The sequence below is a fragment of the Octopus bimaculoides genome, chromosome 22, assembly GCF_046866305.1.
Source record: "Octopus bimaculoides isolate indiv1 chromosome 22, ASM4686630v1, whole genome shotgun sequence".
NCBI lineage: Eukaryota > Metazoa > Mollusca > Cephalopoda > Octopoda > Octopodidae > Octopus > Octopus bimaculoides.
The window spans coordinates 10,912,237-10,939,632 of NC_142949.1; the positions used below are offsets into that span (position 1 = coordinate 10,912,237).

The following is a 27,396-nucleotide window of genomic DNA, read 5'->3' on the forward strand; positions in this document are numbered from 1 at the left end:
GCTTCACTCTCTATTTCATGTCTTATCTAAATTAACTATTGCTTAACCATTGTCTCACACCGTCTCCGATGAAGGGATATATAAAGTATCCCGGATACAGCTGTAAGACCTTCTATTTATAAATGTTCTAAATTCTTCACAGCGTTGATTCTTTTATCTCATTCTGAAAAAAAAAAAATTTATTTATACACATCCTGATGTATGACCTACGTTGGACTCCTCATTCACATAATCACCGAATCTGGAGCTTAACTATGGTCTGTCCATAACTCAGCATTACCTGACACCTTCGGGTTTTATTGACACCATTACCTCTCACTCTCTCCTCTCTCTCTTCATATATATATATATATATATATATATATATATATATATAAACTCTTCGAAACGCTTAGTTTTAGAATGGTGGCAGCTGATGAAGGAAATGTTCTCTATGTGGTCTGTGTGTTTTCTGTACTCTGTTTATCAGTTTGTCCACGTGTTTTTGCAACGTCCTGTACCTAGATATGCATCTATATATACATGTAAATGTAGGTATGTACATACATGTATGTATATATGCATATAGTCATATATATATATATATATATATATATATATATATGGTGACGCTCCTACACATGGGTGCCTCGCCAGATTTTGTTGCCTTATAACTTCCTGAAAAATGGATATTTTTGTAATGAAGTTTTCTATAGATACCTTTCAGTGTGTGTAAATTACGGTTATACCAGAATTTAATTAAAAAAAGAAAAAAAATCAACTTGGTGGCCTCCAACGTAAAATGAAACTTGAAATTTCGTAAAACATTGTGATGTGTATCAGTGTGTACAATAAACCCTCGCCATATCGCGGTTCACCTATCGCGGTTCACCTATCGCGGTTCACCTATCGCGGTTTATTATTTAAGCTTGCGTCGATTCCTCTATGGTGTTGTTTTGCATTAACAATAAAATAAGTATATATAAATTATAAAACTAATTTTAAAAATGTATACAGTACAGTACTGTTTCTACTTAACGGATTTTCACCTATCGCGGGTGTTTTGCAACGTAACACCCACCATAGTCGAGGGATTACTGTATATGTATGGCTCGTATACATACATACATACATACATACATACATACATACATACATACATGCACGCACGCTCTCTCTCTCACACACACACACACACACACACACACACACACACACACACACACACACACACAGAGTTTGATAAGTGCCAATGCACGAAACTCTCGGCCTTTGAGTCACTTTGCAACTTCTACTTACAATCGTTTCTAGTACAGGCACAGGGCCTGGATTTTGTTGGGAGGGTTATAGTCGATTACATTGACCCCAGTTCACAACTGGTACTTAATTTATCGTCCCCGAAAGGATGAAAGGCAAAGTCGACCTCGGCGGAATTTGAACTCAGAAAGTAAAGACGGACGGGATGCCGCTAAGCATATTTTGCCCGCCGCGCTAATAATAATAATTTCAAGATTCCTAAAAGTTCCTAGGTAAAAGTCCGGGCAGCAAATTTTTTTTCCCACGAGAGTTCCGGACCCCAGTTATGAACTCATTTGCATACAGCCAATCAGAGCTCAACTATCAAAGTAATTTATGAGCGCGTAATAAGTGATGGGCGATAAGATAAGGTCACTTGGGTAAGGAATGACCATGCTTCTTTTTTTTCTCTTTTAATAATGCTTGTTGTTCTTGTTAGGCATGATCTGAGAGCTGAACGACACCTTTCCTTTAACCCTTTTCATAGAAACCTTCAACGGTCTGCCACCACCAATACGGTTTCTGCCACCACCACCACCACCAACCTTTGTTTACTTGACAACACGGTCAAGGTGAGCTCTGATTGGCCGTGTGCAAATGAGTTCATTACTGGGGTCCGGAGCTGGCGTCCGGGTAACTTTTTTTTGTGGGAGACCAGAAGCTGGCGATGCATACAAGCCTCCCCTCTCCTCGACGCCACCGATGTTGCCCAAAGAAAAGAAGGCAAAGGGGCTGATACTGGTTGGCACCAGTGACGTCGCAACTCATTTCTACAGCTGAGTGAACTGGAGCAATGTATGTATGTATGTATGTTTGTTGTTGTTGGCACTCCGTCGCTTACGACGTCGAGGGTTCCGGCTGATCCGATCAACGGAACAGCCTGTTCGTGAAATTAACGTGCAAGTGGCTGAGCACTCCACAGACACGTGTACCCTTAACGTAGTTCTCGGGGGATATTCAGCGTGACACAGTGTGACAAGGCTGGCCCTTTGAAATACAGGTACAACAGAAACAGGAAGAAAGAGTGAGAGAAAGTTGTGGTGGAAGAGTACAGCAGGGTTCGCCACCATCACCCTGCCGGAGCCTCGTGGGGCTTTTAGGTGTTTTCGCTCAATAAACACTCACAACGCCCGGTCTGGGAATCAAAACCGCGATCCTATGGCCGCGAGTCCGCTGCCCTAACCACTGGGCCATTGCGCCTCCACTGCGATGGAGTAGACATGATCAAAGACATTCCATCCATGACATATCTGTCGAGGTAGGGTTTATACAGGGCAATACTGTCTAACGTATTCTTTCTTTATTATAGAGCGTTCTGCGTGATTTTTTTTAGAAAGATTTAGCTACCAATTTTAGCCTGTCGAGCTATCAGATAGAAGCTGCCTAGTTAGCTAATTTCTCAGGCGTATCGTCTGCTATTTTAGAGGAAGCATTTTCATAAGATTATTTTTTTTAATTTCGAGAGGGTCATTATGTTAATAATAAACATGCGCACTGGTTCAGTTTCACTTCTTTGTTATTGATTGGTCATCCAGAGAAAACAAAATCCGGTTTCAACTCACGTGTTTGGGATAAAAAAATAAACCTGGGAAACCAAATACAAAAAACGAAATATTCATAAAGGAAATTCTGAGAATCAACGTCCCATTTGTCAATACTTCATAGCAGGACATAGCAACAAGACACGGAAACGGGCCTACCTTTCATAATTTGCATCGTCACTCCTTTCTGAGAGCGGCACGTGCTATGTGATTGATATTCTTGTGGGTGAGGAAAGGATTTAGGAAGAAAGAAAATGTGTCATGCGTTTCTTAGTAATGATAATGATGTAAATGAGTTTGTGATGAATAAATAAGATTTAAGATGGTCCAGACACCGGACAGTACAGTAAGGCCTCGATATACGAGTTAATTTGTTCCCGGAGATCGCTCGTAGAGCGAAAACTCGTAAAGCAGAGTAATAATTTCCCATACTAGCAATGTTATAAATCGTAATTCGTTCCCTGAAAAATATTTTACCTATAAAATTTATAATACTCGTAAATAAATGGCAATAAAATAACAGTAGAGTGTAAAGAATATTTTATGTAAAGTAAAAAGAATGTCAAAATCATTTAAAATAAAAAAATATTATTATAATCGTTTTCTGAATCACTTTCACTCACATTAGACTCGCGCAATACATCACTTGTAGACGCGATCGCCGATTCACAAGCACTCGTAGACGGACTTGTAGATTTCTTTTTAAAAAACAGATCTAGAGTTGTTTGCTTAGAAGAAGCTTTTTTTCGCTCTCTGTAAATTTCTGGATAACACGCAGAAGCATTTGTTATGGTAATTGAAACTTTTGCACTTCATTCAAAATTTGGATCTTCTGCTTGAAAAATAAAACTTGTAAACCCATTATGCTAATAATATTTTTGTCATTATAAACCGATGAGACATGATGTTGTGGCTAAGAAATATGAACCCACAATATGATGGAAACCATAGCCACCCATAATAAGGAGTACTGGTGGAATGTCCCAGTGAAAACGCCAATAAACATAAGAGACCCGGCATAATGATTTGGAAGAGAAAAGAGAAACAGTGTATTGTTGTTGAAATGAGCTGCCCTGCGGATGTTAACATGAAACTAAAGATCAGCGAAAAAGAAAATACCTATGCTGAACTATTGAGAAATCTACAGTCACTCTATCCAGGTTACAAGTTCAAGCTTATACCTGTAATTATTGGGTCACTGAGATATTTAACACTCTGCCTAAGTACTAATTTTGAGAAATTAGGTTTCACAAAACCAGAAAGGAGAAGGCTGATTCGAAGACTACTGATCCAATCCATCACGGGAACTGTAAAAATATGTAAATCTTTCCAGAAGTTTATCATTTAAGTATTGGGTTGTCCGGAAAGTTCGTACCGATTTATAGTAGCTTACTTTTCGACTTATTTGCCATGAAACCACCTCAATTCTGGGAAGAGGGTATTTTCAAGTTAAAGGAAAGATGGAGACGCATTGTGCAACAAAATGGTTCATATTTGGTTGATTAAAAATGTAATGGCAAGTATTTATTGACCTTTTTCTTTCCTTTAAAAAATGGCACGAACTTTCCGGACAACCCAATACATATGAGCATGTCTAGATATGCAAGTATATGCATGAAAATGCATACATAAAACAAAACATACAAATCTACATACATACATACATACATACATACATACATACATACAAAAATACTCTGTTGATGTTGTTAAAATTCCAATGAAGGAACCTTGGATCTAAGTTAGAAATTGGCTCTTTCTCTATTGGCAAGAAATCTGGAAATAAATCTGAATAATGACATATAGGCGCAGGCATGGCTTCCCAATCATATGATTACAGGTTCAGTTCTACTGCGAGGAACCTTGGGCAAATGTCTTCTACGGTAGCTTCGAGCCAACCAAAGCCTTGTGACTGGATTTGGTAGACAGAAATTGAAAGAAGCCCATCGTATATATAAATATGTGTGTGTGTGTGTTGTGTGTGTGTGTGTTGTGTGTGTGTGTGTGTGTGTGTGTGTGTGTGTGTGTGTGTGTTCTCGTGTCTGTGTTTGTCTTCCTATCACCGCTTGACAACCGGTGTTGGTGTGTTTACGATCCCGTAACTTGGCGGTTCGGCAAAAGAAACCGATAGAATAAGTACTAGGCTTAAGAAAGAAGTCCTGGGGTCAATTTGTTCGACTAAGACCCTTCAGGGCGGTGCTCTAGCATGGCCGCAGTCAAGTGACAGAAACACGTAAAAGAAAATGAAAAGAAAGTATATGCTCATATTTTGAGTTCTATTTTTCCTATTTGCATCACCATATATATATATATATATATATATATATATATATATATATATATATATATAGGAAGAAAAGAATGGATTAAACAATCCAGGCAGATATCAATAAAGCTCTCAGTTTTAAATAAATTTGGTTAATTACATTAAACAATCAGACACCAATAAATGCAAGTAGAATAAACATCGAAGGTAATTCCTCATGAATGACAAGAAGATCCAAATATCATTTAGAAGATTATCAAGAAATTCAAAGGATTAGACAACAAAAATACACATAGAAAAAAATCACATCTTTAATTGTAGAATTCACCTTACAATGCCGACATTTTTTTCTATTGTATTAACGTATTTTGATATAAAAAATATTGAAATTAATATTTTCGATTAGCTAAATTCAAAATGAACTAAGAAAATATCTCCAGTACACGAACGCATAGAAAAAGAACGTCAAGAAGCAATATAATCTAAGGAAAGTTATTTTTGCATTCAACTCTTGGCGACGTCAGTGGATAACGAAAGAATAAAAAATAAACGTATGAATTCTATGTTACGACAATTAGAAACATAGAGATTCTACGTCACGACAATTAGTTATCTATCTATTAAATATGCTAAACATTTTTAGAAGAATTATGGAAAGTACTTATAATTAAGAATTAAAATGTTTAAATGCCTTCCGAAATTTGTGACAACCTTTTATTGTAAAAGTACCATTATAATTTAATAATATTAATTTCTTCAAGGCAAAGATCACATGTAGAATTGCCAATATTGTACGATGGACCACTTTAAATCGTCGTTAATGTTCCTATCTTTCAACTCCCAAATGCATTTACTAAGATTTGTAGAATTACCTTTTCTTCTATACGTAAATGAATGAGAATTATTATGAAATCTAGATTTCCAAATTGTAGCACATTAACCTATTTACGATTCCATGTTATTACCTAACAGTGATACACTATATTTTCCCTTAAACACTGACTTTTTTAAAGGACAGACAATTTTGTTTTTATAATTATAGGGTATTTATTCACTCGGTTAAAAGAATTTCTGCTAGTCCTCCTCTCAGAATTAAGTGTTAAGTCTGGATTATTTGTATTATAATTAATATTAAAACTAGGTGTTGATTATATTATCAGAGTCAGGATTTTACTTAAAGAATAAAAATCTAGTTCAGCAAAATTATGATTAGAGTTAATTTCACAACGCGCACTATTAATTCTACCCTTGTTTACAGATTTTGAGTTGTTATACTCCCTAATTCTCCGTTTACTATGTGCTGCTATAATTTCAGGCAAATTTCTGGTGGTTGAATACGAAAATTTTATATGATGGCGATTAAATAATTTCCCATATTTACTTGAAGGAATTTACTGGCCGGAGGCACATAACCTCCTTGCTGATGGAAGTAAGAATACTGTATTGGTCAGCGAGGATATGAAGAAGAAAAAAACCCTTGAGACGAAATTCTTCTAAGCGAAAACCTTCTGGACATGATAGAGTTATCACCATTTAATGGTTCCAACTGTCTCCGAAAAGGTTCAATATATATACGCTTCCGTTCACTTGTTAGCAAGCAGAGAATATCTCGTCTCCAACACGAACTTTCTCTTGCGAAGGCAGCGACTTGATATTTCGCTTTTGGAATTTAGAAGACCACCGAGTCGAGCGTATGTTTCAGGCTCCTTGGCCAAGATGGCAAGTGTTTAGTGCATGTGTTTACGAGAAAAAAAATACCTCAATCAGTAAAGAGGTCATGTATCTCCGATTAAAGGCTCTGCTGAGTTGCCTGTATCGCTAAAAGCAATAATAGATGTGAAAACAATGGTTACTTTCTGACCGGCCATAACCAACGACTACATTAAATATTACTGCTCAAAACTTTTTGTAGCATGCGCTTTTATCGGACTTACAAACAATTGACTGATTTTATATATATATATATATATACACACACATATATACATACGTGAAAAACAAGGTAGAAAAATAGTACTCGAATACCAGAGGTGGAGTAATATATTTTCTTATTAAAGCTGCAAAATTATCACAGGACTGTTACTCAAAGTTTCAGTATTTAGTAATTATATATATAAACGAGGTGCGTTCAAAAATTATCCGACTTGTAAGCATAACAAAAAAAAAACAAAAATTATACATTTCACAAATTGTATTTAATCGCTTGCAAAACGCTCTCCTTGGTAGTTCATATACTTCTCCCAGCAGTTCTGTCACCCATAGAACGCCTTCTCTGGAATGTTATGACCCTCCGCTGTCGCTTTTCTCATAATTTCCTCTCGGGACTCAAATCGCCTCCTTTTCAGCATGGTTTTTCAGTGTGGAAAAGAACCAGCTGTCACATAGAGCAGGTTGGGAGAAGTGGTGTGTTGTTGTTGACCAGGAAAGCTTGGATTACGAGGAGCGTTCATGAAGTATCCGGCTTCATTCTTTTTCGTCGACACTCGTCATGCACTAATCTTCCGCTAATATGGAATGCACTAATCCTGTGCTTATTCCGACTTCGTGAGTAATTTCCTGGATTGTTAGACGTCGGTCTGCTATGACTATCCACCAAACCTTCTCAGTCGGCTCCTCATTTCGACTGCTGCGTGGCCTGCCTGAATATGCCTCACTCTCTCTCCCGAGGTGCGGCCATGTTTGAAGCGGTTGTACGACGCCTTGATCTGAGTTTTGTTCATGGCATCATTGCCAAAGGCCTGATGAATCTTCTGGATGATTTGCGCTTGATTATCACCAAACTTTTGATACAGTTTGATGCATTATCTTTGCTCGGGGCGTTCGGTCATCTTGCGTGAAGATATAAATCCAACGAGAGCGTACTACACGTGTGTACTTTAGGCGTAACAGCCAGGGACTAATGCAGCCTACCGGCACGAAAACCTTCTTGCTTTCGCAGGAAAGGTGATATCGCTTCCCACCCGAAGGATTTTGTTGCTCATGTGGCATTAGTTTTGGCGGGAAAAAATATAGCCGGATATCTTTTGAATGCACCATATATATATATATATATATATATATATATATATATATATATATATATATACATATATGCACATATATAGTAGAACTAGGTTTCAAAGAGAAAAATAAACTACACGTGGTAGATATATGGGGAAAGTAAGAAGAAAAAAGCGAAAATGCACATTGGATATAAAAAAATAAAGGCTTTTTTTTAATGAAAAGTAATGATAAATATGGTGCACCAGCATGACCGCAGCCACTTGGCTGAAACACATAAATAAATAAATAAATAAACTAGCAGAAATACCCGGCGTTGCCCGGGTTAAAGAGAATAATGAAATCTAAAAACGCCGTCTAGACTACGCATCATCTTTATATAGAGAGATGTATATACACACACGCACCCAAACACACGTATATATATGTATATCAATATAAATATATGCAAGTCAATGAAGTTTCGTAAAAGAAGGTGATCATGTACATACTTTCTTGCTGTTGTGATTATAACACCTCGTTGTAAACAATGTTCCTTGTTCTCCCTTGTGGAGCATATACAAATAGGTTTTTTGTTGCTGCCCACTCTTGAGCAGCCAACATACAGTTGTCCATGTGAGAAGCAGGGCTCTTCCAAGAGAAGACCAGCTACAGACAGTGTTTGACCCTGAGATTTGTTTATGGACAAATGTAAAAGGAATGTCTGCTCCTGATGGAGTAAGAGGAATTCTTGGAATAAAGATGTCATCCCCTTTTGCACATCCAGAAAGAATGGTAGCCTCGATAACGTGTGACATCATTTTCTTTATCACGAGTCGTGTTCCATTGCAAAATCTTGGTGGTTCCAGATTGCGGAGCAGCATAACAGGCGTTCCAACTTTAAGTGATAATATGTGGGGAGGTATTCCTGGAGGCTCCAACGAATTGAGAAATTCAGGAGGATAGTTCACCACTTCATTTGTATCTGGAACTGTATCAACAGACTTGTAAGTTTGAAGATTGCCGGGAAGAGAATGCATCAGGTGTTGATTAATTTTTGTAACAGCTACGTCTTTTGGAGCTAATATTGCTCTTTCACATAGCCAATTGTGATTTTGGTAGTTTTGTTTAAAGTTGGGAAAGACTTTGTGTTTGAGGTCATCTACATAATTAACAACAGAACAAAATGACCGGAGGTCTGCAACGAAATAATTTTACTCAACACTTTGTAAGTGAATCAGTGGAGGCAAAGATGTGTCTCATTTACTTGACAATTTATGCACCACATTGCAGAAATCACAATGTAAGTATATCTGAAAGGGTAGTCTTACACTGTTGTACCGTTGAATTACAAATAATGCTCATCTGTTATGTTCGGGTTAAAATTTCATCAACATCAAAAATATATGAATTTTCATGGAAGTTATGGCCGTTATGCAAAGAATATAATTTCCAAATTTCATAAAGATCCATTCAGTACTTTTGACGTAGTTTTGGATAAGAAAACAAATGACTAATGTGTGTGTTTGTGTGCATGTGTATGTGTGTGATGGGTGTATATATGTATAGATATCTGTATGCATGTATATATGTATAGATATCTGTATGCATGTATATATGTATATATGTGTACATATTACATGTACATCTATATATATATATATATATATATATATATATATATATATATATATATATATATATATATATATATATATATATATATATATATATATATATATATACACATCTACACATATGTATACATACACATGTATGGATATAGATCTATATATATATATATATATATATATATATATATATATATATATATATATATATATATATATATATATATATATATTATTTTGTTTAAGAGAGTTCCAACACTGTCTGTTTTTTATGTTTTATTTATATTCCTGCAGAACTAATGTGGGGTATAGAATATGGAATATACAATATATAATATAATATACAATATACAATATAAAATAAAATAAAATAGTGCATTACCTGTCTGGCCAACGTACAATTCTTCACAATTAGGGCATTTGATGCAGTAGATTAGATTTCTACTTTTGCAGTTCATGTTCGGGAAAATATTCACCAATGCGAACATGAACTGCAAAAGTAGAAATCTAATCTACTGCACCAAATGCCCTAATTGTGAAGAATTGTACGTTGGCCAGACAGGTAATGCACTATCGGAACGCTCACGGATTAAAAACCCAGAAGTCCGCCAAATACCACTGAGTAACCATCTAGCAACATGTGGTCATCAAACTTTTATTATATTTCCATTCCATAAACTTTACAACCGGAATGAAATTGAAAGAAAATGCAAAGAAAAGGACTTTATTAAGAAATTCAAACCCACTCTTAACAAACAATGATTAAATCCATCTTACTTGGGGTTTAAAAATCTTATCCCTGTAACCAAAACACAAAAAATCTCTCAGATATCATCATTTCTATAAATAGATTTGGCATCATTTCTAAGAACAGCCAAACACCTACTGGGGTTTAAAAATCTTATCCCTACAACCCACACAAAACAATAAATTAAAATATCATCATTTCTAAAAATAGATTTGACATCAATTCTAAAAATAGCCAAACACCTACTGCTGCCGTCCAAAGGAATTGGTATAAAAGACAGAAAACCAGCCCATTTATTACAGTCTGTTAAAGTCTGTCATACCGGCCATGACGAAGGGAAATAGCCCTGAAACTCGAGTCGCCTTTATATATTTATATATATTTATATATATATATTTATATATTTGATCCTTTATATTGAACACTCAATATTTCATCTACATTCAATACTTTCTTTCATGGTGCCATCCATTTTTATTTTATTTTATTTTATATTGTATATTGTATATTATATTATATATTGTATATTCCATATTCTATACCCCACATTAGTTCTGCAGGAATATAAATAAAACATAAAAAACAGACAGTGTTGGAACTCTCTTAAACAAAATAATATATTCCTCTATACACAATCATACAAAAACCCCCACCTTTTTTGTATTTATTTTTACTCGCATATATATATATATATATATATATATATATATATATATATATATATATATATACATATACGTGTACATATACATCTATATGTATACATATACATCTCTCTCTCTCTCTGAAAGTATCTGTCATTACAGTATCGAAATGGTGTACATATACATCTATATGTATACATATACATCTCTCTCTCTCTCTTTTTCTCTCTTTCTCTCTCTCTCTGAAAGTATCTGTCATTACAGTATCGAAATGGTGTACATATACATGTATATGTATACATATACATCTCTCTCTCTCTCTCTTTCTGTCTCTCTCTTTCTCTCTCTGTGAAAGTATCTGTCATTACAGTATCGAAATGTGATTGTTTCAGTTAGTGGAATAGTTTCATTTTTAAAGTGAAAGTATTTGACATGAGTGTTTTTGTTTCACTTTTGACACGTAATACTTAAATAGTGGAAGAGATATTATGTTGCCGTGTGCTCGAACTCTGCAAGAAATTAAAAAAATTTTTAACTAAAACACAACTGGAACCCTAAGTAAGGCATGTGTAAAATTTGAATGAAATCGGTTGCGTAGTTCTCGAGTTTTAGGGATTCACACACACAAACAGACAGACAGACAGACAGACAGACACACATTCTCATTTTTATATATATAGATTAGGTGAACTGTGGTAGAATTAAGAGGAATGAAAGTCATTATTTTGAATTGTTAAAGAGATTCAAAGTCATACCGGTTTCGTCAGTTGCTGTTCACTGGCTTTGAATGTGTGTACGTGTGTGTGTGTGTGTGTGTGTGTGTGTGTGTGTGTGCGCGCGCGTTTATGTGTGTATATAAATGAATATGTATATATATATATATATATATATATATATATATATATATATATATATATATATATTCATATATATACATATACATATCTATATATATGCATACAGATATACATATACATATCTATATATATGCATACAGATACACACACACATATATATGTATACATACATACATACATACATACATACATACATATATATATATATATATATATATATATATATATATATATATATATATATATATATATATATATATATATATATATATATATATATATATATATATATATATATATACTACAAAGAATATATATACATGTATACACACATATATGTACATACTTACATCTACATGTGTATATATATATATGCATATCAGGGTACAGGACGTTAGAACAATGAACTACAGACAACGGAACGAACACATAGGAAAACGGAAAGCCAATATATATATATATATATACATGCATACATACACACACACATAATACATACATACATACATACATACATACATACATAATACATACATACATACAGACAGACAGACAGATAGATAGATAATTTCCTGGATTGTTGTGGACAAAACTCAGATAAAAAAAATGATACAACCGGCTGCAATGAAAGCCGCACCTCAGTGGAGAGTGAAGAGTACTCAAGCAGGTCAGCCAGCAGCCGAAATGAGGAGCCAGTTGAGGTTTGGCGGATAGTCATAGCAGACTGACGTCTAACAAACCAGGACATTATATATCTACTTATATGTATATTCTTTTATTTTTTAAACATTTTTCAGTCATTTGACTGCGGCCATGCTGGAGCACCCCCTTTAGTCGAACAAATCGACCCCAGGACTTATTCTTTGTAAGCCTAGTACTTATTCTGCCGATCTTTTATGTCGAACTGCTAAGTTACGGGGGCGTAAGTACACCGACATCAGTTGTCAAGCGATGGAAAGGCGACAAACACACACACACACGCAAATACACACACACACATATACGATGGGATTCTTTTAGTTTTCGTCTATCAAATCCATATGTATGTACATGTAGATAGGTAGATAGATAGGTACATAGGTAATACGTACAGACAAGCACACACACATATACACACATACATAAAAGAAGACTGAACACATGACCATACAAACACACGCGCACTTCACACACACACACACACACACACACACACACACACTCACAAGGGCACATATGGAGACACATCCATGCATAACAGACGCACGTACACAATCACACAAATCCATACGCATAGACACTCAAACACACACACTCAAACACACACATACACATGAACACACAAACACATGAATATGCAGAATACATACACACAAACGTACACACACGCATACATATATATATATATATATATATATATATATATATATATATATATATATATATATATATATGCATTTCACACATACATACACACTTTGCGACAAGCATTTCTTCTCCAGTCTTATTTTCCGTTTCATGTGGGAAACGAAAAAGTCGATTAACTCGAGACTGGAGATGACCATACTTGTTGCAATTCCTTTCCCTCTCGTCTTCCATACAACCTCTTTCGCAACAGCAACTACCGAGAGAAAACAGGCTCGCTCTTCCTATTGAGGGAGGGCGGCGGAACGATCTTAATTACAGATTCGCTCGACAGTTGTACTCTTCTCGAATGCGACAGCAGGTGTTCGACATAAGCCCAGAGTTCAGTCACCTTGGGGCATTGCACAATCGCGTGCAGGACAGTCTCACTGTCCTGCTCGCATCTTGCACAAACCGACGAAGGCGCACACCAATGTCTAAAGAGCTTATCTCGAACCGGTAAAGCTCCTCTGTAACATTGCCAGACCAGGGACTTTTGGTAATTATCCATAGGCCCCAGCCCGAATGTTCTTTGGAATAGGTTGGCCAGTTGATCTTCGTCGAAGCCTAGGGTTTCTCCCCGGACGTCGTTACGCTTGAACTCTACTAACCCTCTATAGAAGAACGACGTAGTACCCCCACCACGGACGCTGCCCGACTGGGAGAGAAGCATGCTACACGCCCAACCTTGGTATACGCTTGATCTATGGGTCCAGTTCGGTAAACGATGTGAACTGTGGAAATAACAGCTTGACGAACGGAGACCACACCTGCTCACCGTCCAGGTAAAGCCAGAGGTACCTAAGCCTCAGCGCATGTCTGCGCATTTTTAGCCACGGCATCCCTAGCCCACCCTCCAGCGACTTTTGGCAGCTGATAGAGCGCCTTACAAGAGGTCTGCTGCCCCTCAACAAAAAGCGAAAGAGCTTGCGTTCCAGCTTGTTCAGCCACGATTCGGGGCAAAGCACGACGGTCAGGCGGTAAGTGATTACAGAGGCGATAAACACCTCTGCAACCTCCGCCCTCCATTTCAAGGACATTACTGAACACTCATTTGTCGTTTATGACAAGAGAATTTATCATATATATGTGTATATATATTTCACTTGTATTTGTATATGTGTATATATTTTATATGTATATGTATCTATGAATATGTTTTATATATATATATATATATATATATATATATATATGTAAGGGACGACCGTGCGAACTCAAAAAGGAGAAATGGTGACGAATGGAAGAAACAGAGGACTCCTTTTATTTAAACGCGTCACACGGTCGAACACACAAATATATATATCAATGGATGATATACATAATATGTTATGCGACGATAACATAGATGACCAGTAATGAAAGACCACAACCGTATTAGATGAATAACAGAGATATTTATTATGGCGTTAAAGTGTATGTCTGTGTGAGAGTGTGAATGCGACATATAAGAACATAATCAAAGACAGGCCGTCATACAAAGAAAAGTGTGTATGTGAGTGATACATGTGTGAGTTATTACAGCAGATAGAAAGAGTCAGTAAATGACACGTGAGCAATTAGACCAGTTCGTTAGTACACTATAGGAAAAGTTCTGTATGTGAAAGTGAGGAGAGGCTGAGTGTGGCAGTGCTGATCACTAGTTGTGATGTCGTGGCATCGATGCCGGGCCGTGATTCTTGTTATACAGATGTTCGTCGCTGGCTGAGAATTTCTTGTCTGTTTAAGAACTCTTGTCTGTTTATTTACCGTGGTGAAGCTGAGTCACCTAACAGAATCGAAGAGAGAGATATGCCGCGGTAGTTTGGTGTGGTGTACATAGTAAGTCGTGTTGACGCTGGTGGAGATTGATGCTCGGTAGTAGTAATCGTGTTGGTCATGACGATGATGCTGGATAGTAGTCGTAGACTCTTGTTGCTGATGTGGCGACGGCGGTGGTCATCGTTGGCTGGACGAAGCTGTTGAAGTGGTCGCTGGAACTGCTGCTGCTGTCGTGTGGTACACGGAACAGTTCTCAAAGAGAAACTGGACCGAGACAAATTTGGCCGCCGAGTTAAAGCTATTTATAACAAACCATTGGCTCTCCAGATGGTAGAAATATACTCTATCACGTGACCTTATTAGGGGCCGTGATTGGTCAGTTTGCGTTCTGGCGGGAACGGTTCGAAGAAGTTGCCGATTCGAATAATGATCAGTCACATGATGACAAGGTTAATGTTTTCCCCTACGTTCGCGTTTGTTTATATTTAAAGGAAGATTGTATGTAATGGCGATAGTAGTTTGTATCTAATGGCGGGAGGTAGTTTCACTACACACACACACACACACACATATATATATATATATATATATATATATATATATATGCATATGTTATTTTATGCATATGTATATTTATATATGCATATGTTATTTTATACATATGTATATATATATATATATATATATATATATATATATATATATATATATATATATATATATATATATATATATATATATATATAAGCAATGTTAATTCTCTAAATGAAGTATTAACAGTAACTGCACGATAAAGTGTAGTATATTGCCACTTAAGTGTGGCTGACCCCTAGGGGTGGATGTTACTGTTGCTTTTAGCCCCAGGAGGACATCTCCTCCAGCTGGCTTATCGACACACGACTGTGTCCTGTTTGCCAAGGGAGTTATCCCTCTCACCTCGACCAGCAGCACGAACGTATCCGGATTTCAGGGTTATTTCCCTTCGTCGGCGTTCGACAGCTGATGACCTTGGTGAGAGAGACAAAAACCTGGCAAACCTTATATCTTATTTAAAAGTTCTTATACATTTATAAACATAATTAAGGGATCAGCAAACATTTGCTTCACCACATACCGAAGTTCAGAAATAGCAGCTAAAAAAGTTGAGACTCCAACAGATAGCATTACTTGGAACTCACAAAGGCAAAAACAAGAAGAAAAAACAATGAAAACTAACCATTCGAAGTTAATCATATATATATATATATATATATATATATATATATATATATATATATATATATATATATATATATATATTTATATATATATATATATTTATATATATATATATATTTATATATATATATGATTAACTTCGAATGGTTAGTTTTCATTGTTTTTTCTTCTTGTTTTTGCCTTTGTGAGTTACAAGTAATGCTATCTGTTGGAGTCTCATATATATATATATATATATATATATATATATATATATATATATATGTGTGTGTGTGTGTGTATTTACTATGTTTATATGTATATGCATATATATATGTATATAGGAGCCGGTTTCCAACAAAGATACAAGGCTCCATCTTTGAGATGTAGTTAACACAGACAAATTAACATTTGGAACTTGAGAAAAGTCTTGCATATTTTTACTGTTCCACTCACAGATTGCACTTGTAATGTACGAATTAGCCGGTTGATTTCTCTTTCTGAAAATATCAGCTTATACAAATTCTCCTTTCAGTATTTACCAACAAAACCTAATGCTCCAATTACGACAGTACATACTTTTACCCCTCTGTCCCAAGCAACAATATCCGGCCTGTTATGTTTACATTTGACAGAAGTTTTGATGGGAATATTCCACCAGTCTTTCTTGAGTTTGGTGTTTATGTATGTATGTATGTATGTATGTATGTATGTATGTATGTATGTATGTATGTATGTCTATAAATACGTACGTATATATGTATGAAATGTATTTATGTATGCATTCCTGTAAGTGTGCGTAGGTTGTGTAGTAGTAGTATTAGTACCTGTTCTACCAGTTTATTGAAACATTTACAGCATGGAGTAATCGTAGCAGCAATAGAAGATCAAAGGACATATACACCCACTTGCTATTCCCTTATTTCATTAATACAGTCTTTTATGAAGTATTAAACTGCATTTTGAGCACATCACCCTGACCTTGTCCTTGATACGGTGTCACAGCGTTCCTATAAAAAATTGTATTACAAACATAAAAATAGCAGCTTTGTAGAATGAAAAGCGACGAAATATGTTGTTTGGTCGATATTGTTTATTCTATGTTTATAAATTCCATTCAAGGATTATTGTTTTTATTACTTTATTCATTCTACATTATATCGGTACAATTCGAAGCAACCCCCAAAAACTGGCGATTCTCAACTGCGAAGGGACGTCGAGTAAACCGACAACTACAGTATATTATCATTAATAGTTTAACCTTAAAAAGTGTGGTGGAAAAGTATATATTGCCACGAAAAATGCCCTAAAAAATCGCGGACGATATTTACGATTCCGCGAATATCCGGGACCGAGAATGCTGAGCAGCAAATAAGCGGGGCTACACTGCATATACATACATACATATATATATATATATATATATATATATATATATATATATATATATATATATATATATATATATATATATATATATATATATATATATAACGAATAAGGAGAAAATGGAGAGGTAATTAATAGAATATTATTTATTAATTATGAAATATGACAACATTTCTGACAGCTGTTTCAATTCACCAGTCTTTAGATAATTTATAAAATTAAAATCAGAAGATGAATCTCTTCATAGGTAGTAATGATATACCGATTAGAAATACATGTTGAGATAACGGCTACAAACCGTTAACTGATAGCATATTTACAAAAAGAGGCGGTTAAAGAAGGCATCAATCCAACATAGGGGAAGAAGGTATTGTGTATTTTATGTCTTTAATATATGTTCATATATTACCCTCAAATAATCTCAACATTATTGTCTTGAAAATTTGCATAAATCCAGATTCATTGAATATTTACAAACTGAAGCTACTTCTTAGTACGATCATACTTTTGCAATGTCATTACATAATTAAATCATAATTAACTATGCATAACACACTTCCCGAAACAATTATTAAATTACGTCGGAGCAACAATATGTTTTCACTTTCATTTTCAGTGATACTATATACACTTATATGAAAGGATAGTGATCCTTTCCAAGTCTTATAGACTCATAGGGCCAGTTTCGCGGTTTCTGTGGCCTATGTATTTCCCCTGTGGGCGGGACGCCAGTCTCTTGCAGGATTACTCATTTTTTCGGTGATACTTATGCTTAGCTAATAGATTCAGAATAATAATGTAGCTTTTACTGTTCGCAATAATCGCCATACACAACACGACAGATCTTGTATGTACGATATGTGGCTGGAATATAATTTTCACGGATTGAAGCCAAATGATTTTCTCTCAGACTTCAAAGGTCAGGTAAAACAGATGTCGCTGAAGATGATGTTAGAATTTGTTTATAAGAAACAGGGAATGACTCTGGATTAGCAAGGCAAGTATTAAGAGAAGAGATAACGAGGATGATGAAGAAGAGGAACCATTGTGACGGAAAGCCAAACTGTTTAATTGAATACCAATGACTTATAGGACACCGTATTTCGTTATGCAACCATAATATACTATAAAGTATATTAAACGTTTTTATAAGCCAATATCATGTTCTACTGCGTTAGCAGTGTTACTACATCTCTTGTTAAGGTTATCTCTATAGATTTTCTATTGAAATTACAGCCATTTGTAACAACAATTCATATTTGAATACGCCTGATGTAAATAACAATGAAACTGAAAAATGGGTAACGGGTATATATGACATGTTTCAGGAGATTTTGTTCTTTCCATTCGTGCCCATCCAACTTATTAACTATCTGCGAACATGTTGTTTAAATAACCACTAAATAAAGCAGTGTAACACAATTGGATACACCATTTCTACATGTTAAATACATTCCTGGAAGCTGGTGCATAAATATTAATGATGTGTAGGGTTATCGTATTTCGTTAGGCAACCACGATATACTACAAAGTATATTAAACGTTTTTGTATATATATAATATTAATTGTAGGAGATGGATTTCGTATTAGATTTTTATTAGGTACAACATATGTTTCGACCCATCAGTCAGGGTCTCTTCAGTTACATTGATTAGGAAGTTTCACTACAGAATTTTAGTGTCGGCTGGCTTGTTGTTATATGACCATCAACTTAGGGAATGAATAAAAGCAAATAATATTATAGAAACGCAAAATATTCAAATATAAACGTGGAAATCGTGCGTTCCAGTTTAGATAAAATGATCTAATCAGCTTTCGCTGTCATATATATATATATATATATATATATATATATATATATATATATATATATATATATATATATATATATATATATATACATATATACATACATATATACGCACACATACATACACATACATATTAATGATTATCAAAGAGTGTATGTATGTTCAAAGGTTATTAAATGGTTACTAACAATATGTACAGGTGGTTATTAATGTAAGGTAATAGGGGCAACAATAATTAGAGATGTAATGTTTATAGTCATTATTATTAGTAGTTTAGTTAAGTAAATATTTGGGAGGAAGAGAATTATATTAGCGAGCTTCAAAAGTTTATACAAATTCTTCAGTGAGAGACACATCTTAATGTCAAACAGTTATTAATGTTTATATTATATTATATTATACAGCATATTTATGCTATTCTAAGATTTAATTATATATTTATTAATTACTTAAATTTAGAGAACACATATTTTCCCACGTGAATATAAGAAATAATTGTCTCTTTTCGTAAGTTAAGTAGGATATTATTGGCAGTGAGTATTTTAAATGTTTCTTCTATGCACAAGTTGCATTTCTTCTCATTAATTTTGTAAGCCGTTGCAGAAGCAAGATTATCCCATTTAGTTTCAAATTCATTATTATCCTTCTATTCCCAAATAAACTTACTTAATCCAGTGGAGTTAATTTTTTGTTTATTTTTAAAAGTTAGGAGATGGTTAGCTACGCGGGTCTTTACTTTATTTTCGGTTGAACCTAAATAAAAAAAAATTTCCCAGAGCTTCAACTGGGCATTGATAAACTACATTTCTTCTCTTACATGAATTCTTAAATTTACAATTCGATTTAACTTTGCAGTCACAATATCCATTAACGTTTTTATGCGTGTATTTATTGGAGGAATTTATATTAAGGGAATTAGTATGGGTTACTTCCCTTCCATCACAGGGGATTATATGGCCGTTATCATTAAATTTGGTGCAGTTTGGGAGGCTTGGTTTAAGTTTAGGAGAATTAGTAGAATTGTCATGGTTGTTTCTATTGGTGTAGAATTTATTTACTTTTATTTACTTTTCTGTCGTTAATTGATGATATAATTGTAAACAAATTAGGAGTTAGGCTAAAACCAATGTGGACATTTTTGTGGTTTACAATTTAATTGTATCTATTGTCGATGTTAAAATGTTTATGAATGGCCCTAAATATGGATTTGACGATGCTATTTTTAATTTGCATTGCATTTGAAATATTTAACCAAATCTTATTAGATTCATCGAGACGATTATTGTTTATAGGTATTTCATAATCCCTTTTAGATTTATTAGAGCTAATAAAAGGAGTGTGTGGTTTAATATTATTATTCAGAACATTATGTGGATTAACAGTGGTGCTGGTATTTGAGGTGATTATTTGATTATTCATATCATCATATTTATTAATTGTACTTTTTATTATTATAGAGATAATTATAATTGTTAATTGATTGTTTCATTTTAATCATAGCTTTATAAGATAATTTAATATTAATTTTTTCTATATTGTGTTTACTATTGTGAGGTTGATTCTTATTAATTTTGGGTTTATTATCATTATCACTTGCTGGTTTATTAATAGGTGAATTACTAATTCTACATTTATTTTTACTTCTATTTCTAGCTACAGTGGTATTACAAAACTTTATTTTTTGGCTTGTAATTAGTTCTATCGTATTTATTAATACTGTTTTGTCGATGTTTTTTTTTATTTTGTCTCTATATCCAGCGTTTGCTAAAATTATGTTATAGTCATCCGCATGTTTATTAAATATTTCCTCATCAGACGATAAATATGTTAGTCTCTTTCTAATGTTGGAAGCTAATGTGTTTTTAATTGATCTTGGATGATTACTTTGGAAATTAATGTAGCTTAAATTGGAATTTAATTTACGGAAAGGTTCATGCATACCAGTTATGAGATTGAAATTAACATCTAAAAAGTTAACTGAGTTATTATCTTCTTCAATAGAGATAGAAAGTCCGTGTCTTTTGAAAAATTTATAAAATCTTTTCCAAAATAATTCCAGTTTTCTATTACATGTATTTTTGATGACAAAAAGTGCATCATCCCTATATAATCCACCCCTAATTTCCAGAAATTCTTCATGCAAGTCATAGAAGAGTTAAAGTCCAACAAGATATGTCACTTGGGCAGAGTCTGTGGCACCCATTGTGATATCAAAGCAATTAATGTATCTTTTCATGTCCAAAATTTATTGTCAGAGTTGATTATAGATTTACGGGCTAACATTAATTTCATTCATATTAAGGTTAGTATATTTTTTCCAAAAGGAGGTGTACTTTTTAGTACAATAGGGTTGATGGAGGAATAATAATTGTCAATGTCTATTTGTAAGAATTTATATTTATCCTTATTTTGTATGTTATTGAACCAACTAATAGCTTCCTGAGTGTTAGACCATAGTTCAAGGGATATTTTATTTCCAAGTATGGACATACATTTATCTGGAATTATTTTGCTTAACCTACCTAAGTCTGACTTTCCAGGGCATATTAATCTAGCTTTAGGGTTGGTTTAGAAGTTGTCTTTATGGGCTTTTAATATTATCCGAAGTCTAATAGATATAAACGGTTCAGTTCTATCATCGATACGAAGTTCAGACATAATCTTTTTTGCATCTAAATGAATTGTTCTAAGTACATCTTTGTTTACTATTTTGTATTTTTTGTGATTTCATTTTTTGGTACATCATGATACACATCGATGTTAAGGTTATATGCACAATATTTCCGTCCTTGGTTTTTAGATTTCGTGATAAATACTTGAGTTTTCTCTGGTGTGTATTTCTTCTGAGTGTTTGATAAATTTAGTATTTTTGATAATGGTCCATAATTCCTGTTCAAATGCTTCAAGGTGGTGATTAGGTTGCGGGATTTTCTTGGTTTTTAAGTTTCTAGATATTTTCTCCATTTCTCTAATGGTGTTTATATTATGTGTATCTTATTTATTGACAAAATACAAGGCTCTCCATCTGAGTCTGTGGATGAATTCATTGGTTTTAGATATTAGTTTCTTCGTTTAAACATTCTTAGGTGGTATACTCGCTCTCTCTCTTTTACTTGTTTCAGTCATTTGACTGCGGCCATGCTGGAGCACCGCCTTTAGTCGAGCAAATCGACCCCAGGACTTATTCTTTGTAAGTCTAGTACTTATTCTATCGGTCTCTTTTTGCCGAACCGCTAAGTTACGGGGACGTAAACACACCAGCATCGGTTGTCAAGCGATGGTGGGAGGACAAACACAGACACACATACATATATATATACATATATACGACGGGCTTCTTTCAGTTTCCGTCTACCAAATCCACTCACAAGGCTTATATATATATATAGTGTGTATATGTGTGTGCGTATGTGTGACTGTTGGTGATTTGCGAAAACTAGAGTGAAGCTAGCATACTTCTCTGGATGTACAACGTTAGTGCGCAGTTATGTTTAGAGAACAGCTAGTGTCGATTTGTTCGACTAAAACCCTTCGAGCCGGTGCCCCAGCATGGCCGAAGTTCAGTGACTGAAACAAATAAAAGGGTAACAGATAAATGGCAAAAGTTCTTACTGACTGGCCGTCCAAACCGGTTTGGCTAACTTTATTCTTGTTACGGTGTAATTTTAAACATAAAAGATTATTTATTAATTCTAGTTAAGGTATAAACCAGAAATATTTGCTGATTTGGGGTGGGGGTAGGGGATAATGATGATGAAGAAGAGGAGGAGGAGGAGGAATGTGAAAACGCATAGTTCGTTGATGTTTGTTTAGTATCCTCTAATTCAGGGGCAGGGAACTCCCCGCCCGCGGGCCCATTTTATTGTGCCCGTAGGTTTGTATACTCGTATGTACAAAGTATAGTAAATTTTTCGATTACAAAATTTATGCAATACTCGTAAACGTTTCAACTACGACTTGAAACGTTTAGACTCGAACAGAAAATCGTCTGACAATTGCCATCTGAATGGAAATTTTGTTTTCACTATGAAACACATATTGCTAAGTTTGTACCAGCCCCTTGAGACCCAACTACACTCTATCTGAAAACTATAGAATACCTCATAAGTAATGTAAACGTCTTACATTCAGTGGCGGCATTAATGAAGATGTTACGTGTTAATTTAATGCGTTAAACTTATCTTTATTAATGTGTCTCGAATTATACATAGATATATACAAGTTCTACACAGATATAAGAGTTAGAACTTGTGATCCCGCTGCAGACCCTTTTTTGTCCGCCGCACTAAAAAGTTTCTTCACCACTGCTCTACTTGCAGCAGCAAGAATTGGTTCCCATACTTCTGGCGGTTGTGTGAACTTCAAGTTTAAAAAACACAAACAAACCATCGCCATCCTTTGTTCCCCTTATATAGTGACGTTGATACTTTTGTGTTTGCCGAGCAGAATTAAATATTCTCAATGTCTTCAATAATGCTAAAACAAAAATCAAAAACATTGGAATGTGATGCCATCTGTAGACTAACATAATCTTAATGCAATCAATTTCTTTTATCTATTATCCATTAGTCAGTCATTAATCTACTTAGTCATTAGTCAAGTTATCTATTTAGTCATTAGTCAAGTCATCCATTCATCTTGTAGTCAGTAGGTAGGTTGTTCATTATTCTATTTATTCATTAGTCTAGTTAATAATTAGTTAAGTTAGTCATTAGTCTAGATATCCATTATTCTATTTATCCTTTAGTCGAGTTAGTCTTTAGGTTGTTATTCATTATTCATTTTATCCTTTAGTCTAGTTAGTAATTAGTCAAGTTAGTCATTAGTCTAGATATCCATTATTCTATTTATCCTTTAGTCGAGTAAGTCTTTAGGTTGTTATTCATTATGCTTTTTATCCATTAGTCTAGTTAGTAATTAGTCAAGTTGGCCATTTGTCTAGTTAGTCATCAGTCTAGATATCCATTAGTTGAGTTAGTCATTAGGTAGTTATTCATTATTCTATTGGATTTTAGAAGGCAACTTAGCTGGCAGAATCGTTAGCACGCCTGGGGAAAAACGCTTAGCGGCATTTCGTCAGTCTTGACGTTCTGAGTTCAAATTCCGCCAGGTTCGGTTTTGTCTTTTACTCTTTTGGGGTCGATAAAATCGAGTACTGGAGCCGCTGTAATCGATTTATACCCACCCCCAGATTTCAGACCTTGTGCCTTTTGGTGAAAGGATTCTATTTGTCTTGTTAGTTATTGATGAAGTTAACCATTGACCGAATTAGTCGTTAGTCAAGTGTGTCATTAGTCAAGTTAGTCGTTTGTCGTCGGAAAGAAATTGTTGTCACGCATATGTTAGTCTAATGTAGAGGTATTTCTCGAAACGAAGTGGAAAGTTTATTTTTTCTCCTAATGAAAACATTGATGACAGGATTTGTTTTCATGTGACAATCATATGATGACGGTTCACAAAGCCGTTTGTAGTAAGCAGACAAAAAAAAATTGCAAACAGCCATACAAACCCTCACTCACTGACTCAGACATGCGTGTACACAGGTACCCACCCAAACAACCACTCGCACAAGCACGTTTATACACACGCGCTGGGATTTCACACATTCATCTGTCCATACATCATACACACACACCGTGACTCATAGACACACGCACACATGCAAAATTTATACAGACACACGCTCTTTCACCTCTCTCGTTCCCTCTTTTTTCTCTCCCACACAAACACGGACTCACACACATGCATCCAACTATACAAAGATTTGCACAGACACACTGGGACTTTCACATACGCACACACATAAACACACACACTCGCACACACTCTGTCTGTCTCTCTCTCACACACATACTCTCTCTCTCTCTCTCTTACGTACACACATGCATCCACCTACATCAATACCCACCGTCATACACACAAAAATTCGCACACACAAACACAGGGACCCACCAGCAATACTCACGCACACACACACAGGAACTGACACACACACACACACACATGCAAGTTCATACGTGGATGTTTATACAATAACAACTTGAACATATTTGGTGCTGGCCTATATTTTACGTTTGTCATTATTTTCTTGGGCAGTCTGTTAAATGGCTAGGATCAAGGACATATGGTGTTCTAGTTTTAGTTCATAGCCAGTCTTGATCGAATAGATCAAAGACAACCCATATGTGGCCATCACGTCTTTTGACTACTTCCTGGTGTCAGGGATATTACTCAAGTAGAGCTTAAAGGTCATCAACAAAAACAGAGTGGGGACCATTAATGAGAACATAAATCATCATCATCCTCATCATCGTCGTTTAACGTCTGCTTTCCATGCTGGCATGGGTTGGACGATTTGACTGAGGACTGGTGAAACCAGATGGCTACACCAGGCTCCAATCTGATTTGGCAGAGTTTCTACAGCTAGATGCCCTTCCTAATGCCAACCACTCCGAGAGTGTAGTGGGTGCTTTTACGTGCCACTGGCACGAAGGCCAGTCAGGCGGTACTGGCAACGGCCACGCTCAAAATGGTGTATTTTACGTGCTACCCGCACAAGAGCCAGTCCAGGGGCACTGGCAACGATTTCGCTCGAAAGTCCTTACACATGCCACGGGCACAAGTGCCAGAGAGGCGACGCTGGGCACAGGTGCCATCACAATTTCGCTTTCGCTTGCCCCAACAGGTCTTTGCAAGCCGAGTTTTGTGTCCAATGAACGAGACGACGTTGGCATGGGTGCCAGTCGTCGAATTTAGTTCGATTTCGATTTCACTTGCCTCAACAGGTTTTCACAAGCAAGCGGAGTTTAGTGTCCAATGAACAAAAGGTACACATAAGTGGGCTGGCTTTATCTGTAGGTCCTACAGATGAAATAGATTTGTATTTTGGGCTTACCGAGGGTTCACTGCCAGGATATATGCATGTATATATGTATGTGTGTGTGCGCGCGCACATGTATGTATTTGTCTGTGTGTTTATGTGTGTTTGTGTGTACCAGTGTTTCGAAATTCCTCTCTCTTTATGTCAACTATTTAACCATACAATTCAGTGTTGGTGTGTGTATATGTCTATATTTGTGTGTGAGTATGTGTTTGTGTATTTGTGTATATGTTTATGTGTGTATGTGTTTACTACTCTGTATATGATTACCTCAAATGTGCCCTCTGCAGGAGCTAGCCTGAATGCTGCCCAAAGGGCGGCTTCAATGCTAGTATAAAATAAATACCAGTGCTGAACTTCATTTGAAAATGATACCTCAACATACATACACAGTCTAGTGACTAAAACCCAGCAACATACTTGGCTTATTTATAGAATAGGGTTACATTGACTTAATTATTAAAAGAGATAAACCCTTTTTCACTCCAGATTAATTATGTAACATTAAAATCACTGACACATATTAAAGTAATAAACCAAGATTTAAGAAAGACATTTCATTATTAACAAGGAATGCTTACGTAATCTGTTTTTCACACATGAATTAACCTGTTTATTTTTGCTTCATGGTACCCTACTCAAAATGAATTATTTAACAACACCTTTTCCTAGATCCCTTTCATATCTTGACCCAGTTAATGACAACACTTTTTAAAATTATTTTTCCATTATTCTTTCATATCAAAATTAGTGAACTGTAACACCATTGAGCACATGTCTTCGTATAGACTTATTTTCTGATTGTGAGACTGATAAGAGAACATTTATTATTCTCCATGCTGAAATCTTTGTTCATGTAAAGCAGTTTGTTTGAGCAGCACCATTTTTTTCTGAGTGATGTTTATATGTAAGGGGGCCAAAGATGCATGCACCCATGTTCATTCCACAAGCACATATACTCTCAGCAAAATTCTGGGGCAGAATTAGAGTGATATGACCTGATAGAAGCGTGTGACAAAACTATACTTTTTGA

The 27,396-nt window shown here is 35.2% G+C and overlaps 1 protein-coding gene across 1 annotated transcript in view; it reads left to right on the top strand.

Moving 5' to 3' along the window:
* The window catches only part of LOC106879360 (uncharacterized), a 61,149-nt gene that overhangs the window by 4,236 nt on the left and 29,517 nt on the right, over positions 1-27,396 (top strand). The gene's annotated exons all lie outside the window — the stretch shown is intronic.